The sequence below is a fragment of the Rhincodon typus genome, chromosome 17 (genome assembly GCF_021869965.1).
Source record: "Rhincodon typus isolate 14 chromosome 17, sRhiTyp1.1, whole genome shotgun sequence".
Lineage (NCBI taxonomy): Eukaryota > Metazoa > Chordata > Chondrichthyes > Orectolobiformes > Rhincodontidae > Rhincodon > Rhincodon typus.
Genome location: NC_063348.1, coordinates 33477944 through 33481603, shown reverse-complemented (window position 1 = coordinate 33481603; position 3660 = coordinate 33477944). Strand labels below are relative to the sequence as shown.

The 3660-nt window shown below is 43.3% G+C and overlaps 1 protein-coding gene across 5 annotated transcripts in view; it reads right to left on the bottom strand.

Moving 5' to 3' along the window:
* Window positions 1-3660, bottom strand: part of sirt3 (sirtuin 3) — an 18376-nt gene that overhangs the window by 14058 nt on the left and 658 nt on the right. For 2 of the 5 annotated variants that reach the window (XM_048606882.1, XM_048606885.1), the window contains exon 2: window positions 2475-2707. The gene's annotated coding sequence lies outside the window, so the exon portion shown is untranslated. Of the gene's footprint in view, window positions 1-2474; window positions 2708-3556; window positions 3654-3660 lie in introns of those variants that run through there. The other 3 variants (XM_048606884.1, XM_048606886.1, XM_048606883.1) reach the window with 2 other exon arrangements.

Here is a 3660-nt window from a genome sequence, read left to right as displayed (position 1 = left end):
GAGCACTGCACTGTGAAAGGAGCAGTACTGAGGGAGCACTGCACTGTAGGGGGAGCAGTGTACTGTGAAAGGAGCAGTACTGAGGGAGCACGGTACTATATGAGGAGCAGGATCAAGGGAACGCTGTATTGTGTGAGAAGCAGTACTGCTGGACTGTTGTATTGTAAGATAGGCAGTACTGAGGGAGCGCTGCACTACAGTGGGAGCAGTACTGAGGGAGCGCTGCCCTGTAGGGGGCATAGTACTGAGGGAGCGCTGCACTGTAGGGGGCACAGTTCTGAGGAAGCGCTGCACTGCAAAGGGAGCAGTACTGCAGGCGAAGCAGTACTGAAGGAGCATTGTACTTTTGAAGGAGCCATACCGAGGGATCAGGGTCCAGCGTCAATATATATAGGTGCACAGAAGCTTGTGTGGGATATATACCGGGTGTCCAGTAATCAAACATATATTCTCGATATGCAGAGCACAGTGCAGGTATATAGTGATCAGTGTAAATATATAGGTGTACAGTGCTCAGTGTGAATGTACGCTGAATGGACAATGCTCAGTGTACTTATATATTGATGTGGGATGCTTGGTGTGGGTACATTCATTATGGGTATATATCAAGCATAGGCCTGTGTCCAATGCACAATATTTCCCTAACCCATACACGATGATGTGGGTATATACTGAGTATACAGAGCTTGGTGTGAATAGATCCCAGGCGAACAGAAAGATGTGGGTACGTATACAAACATACAAAATGGCACAAGTGGGCCATTTACACTTTCGCCTGCTTTACCAATCAATATGCTTATGGGTGGTTTGTTTGTGTTTTGAATTCCACAATAACAACTACCTGTGAAAACCTGTGATTGCCTTGTCTAACAAGAGTCTATCTACCTCCGCCTTAAAAATAGATCAATAACCCTGTTTCCACTGCCTTCTCAGGCACACAGCTCTAAAATCATACAACCCTCTGAGAGAAAACATATCTTATCTCTATCTTAAAAGGGCACTGACTAATTTGAAAACAACATTCCCTGTTTCTGAAACTAACCCTCAAGAAGAAGCATCCATTCTGTGTCCATCTTGTTTAGACCATTCATGATCTTCCACACTTCCATCAAGGCACCCCTCACTTTTCTAAACTCAAGCGCAAACATGGCCAGCCTGTCCAACATATCCTCATAAGATTTTCTGACTGATGATCTAACCAGTCACTCATCTTTTATTGTATTTGTTCATGTTATGTGGGCGTCCAAGGCTAAGCCAGAATTTATTGCCCATCCCCAATTGCACAGAGGGCAGTTGAGAGTCAGCCATTTTGCCATGGTGAGATTTGAATCCATGTCTCAAGAGCATTAATTAGCCTGTGGTTCTAGATTACTAACACAATGACGTTACTGCTATGCAAATGCCTCCTAAAAATGGAATGTCAACTTTTGTTATAAAGAATTAAAGAAATAATGATATTGTAATATAATAATATATGGTCTCTATGAAATAGTAATGTGTGTAGGTGTCTTTTACCCAAAAATACTTATCCCATTGGGAGCGCAATGTAGGGTTCACTTGGTTAATTTTTGGGATGAAAGGATGTCCTCTGAGGAGACATTGAGTATACCAGGCCTATATTTCCTGAAGTTTGAAAAAATGCCCGGTGATCTAATTCAAAATCCATAAAATTCTTAAAGGGACTTGGCTGAAGAATCTAGAACATGTGGTCACAGTCTATGAATAGGAGGCTAATTATTATGGGCTCAGGAGAGATGATTTCACACAGATGGTTGGAATTGTTTACCCCAGAAATCTTCGGATGCTTCATCATCGCGTATACATTTCAAGACAGAAATTGATAGATTTTTGAATACCAAGGGAAAAGATTTACAGGATGTTGCTGGGATTGGAGATTTGAGCTATAGAGAGAGGCTGAATAGGCTGAGGCTATTTTCCCTGGAGCGTTGGAGGCTGAGGGGTGACCTTATTGAGGTGTATAAAATCATGAGGGGCATGTACAGGATGAATAGCCAAGGTCTTTTTCCCAGGGTAGGGGAATCCAAAACTAGACAGCATAGGGTTTAAGGTGAGACGGGAAAGATTTAAAAGGGCCCTGAGGGGCAAGATTTCATGCAGGCGGCAGCGTGTGCATTGAACGGGCTGCCAGAGGAGGTGGTGGAGGTGGGTACAATTACAACATTTAAAAGGCATTTGGATGGCTATGTGAATAGGAAGAGGTCAGAGGGATATGGACCAAATGCTGGCAAATGGCACTAAATCAGTTCAGGATATCTTGTCGGTATGGACAAGTTGGACAGAGGGTTTGTGTCCTTGCTGTACAACTCTATGACTTAAGGGATATGGGGGAAGGGCAGAAAAGTGGAATTGAGATGGGAATCAGTCACCTACTGAATGGTAAACCAGGTTCTTGAAGGCAAATGAGAGCACTCTCTGCTCCAATTCTCAGTGTAGAGGGTATTGCTGATATTTACCTCTTGCTATGCACTGTCTCTGGGTGGTAGCTTGACTCTGATGTGAAGAATATTCCCTGTCTGAACAAGAGCTGCTCTCACCTGATGCCTTCTCTGATGAAATGTCTTCAAATACCGTAACTTTCCAACAAGCAGCCCCTTCAGAAACAAACTGGGCCAGTCCTAATGACTCCCCAAGTAGCAGGATTGGCAAAGGAGGATCCAGCGGTTAAAGGTTAATCTTCCTGACACTACTGCAAAACAGAGAGAAAAAAAAGGATAAAACTTTATTTCCATTTTCTTTGGGCATCTTTGTATTTGGTTACAAAGCATCAGAGATGGGAATATGTCCCCCATTTGACTGAATGGGGCAGCTTGAGGTGGCACGTATGAAACCTTGGGGTATTGTCTTTTGATTTGTGTCTATCTGATAGATGCCAAATAAAGACAATTATATTCAAAATATTTTTGAAATTGTCACTGTTTTGATAGTTTGTAAATACAGTAAAAAGGCAAGTCTGTCTTTATGATAGGCAGACAGGTGGCTGGAAAAACACAGCAAGCCAGGCAGCATCTGGAGGAAAGGAGCAGTCAACGTTTCGAGTATTACTCTTCTTCAGGACTGTCTTTAGGCTTCTGGTAAGTTTTCACTTCGGTTACAGTAAAGTACCCCTTTCCAAAGGGGTTGATAATTAATTTATTTTCAGAGGAATACGGAGAAAGACTGTTGGACCATTTGTACTGGTCAGCGAGGAGGCAGATAGGCTGAAGTCTGTAATGAAAATCTAGGATTGAGTATAAAAAGTATTGAGTGTCAGAGGGTCTGAGACACAACAGGGGAATGAATTCACTCTGACCCAGAAACCAATTCCCAAATCCTGGGTGATGGGTTTGGAAGGAATGGAGCCTGGTCTAGGGGAGTTACAGCGAGATTACACAGAGTTGGAAGAACACAAAATCAAGAACTGTGTTCCTCCAGCTCCACACTGTGCTGTCTCTGACTGCAGCATCTCCAGTTCTTGCTATCTCTTACACAGAGACAGTAACCGTGTTATCTCTATCTCTTACACAGAGACAGTAACCGTGTTATCTCTATCTCTTACACAGAGTTGTTTGTTCAAGAACTGGTTCCGTTAAAAAAACGTCAAACTACTGGGGAAGAAGGGAAAGGACAGTGTGCCCGGTATCGGGGGGGAGACGGGGGACA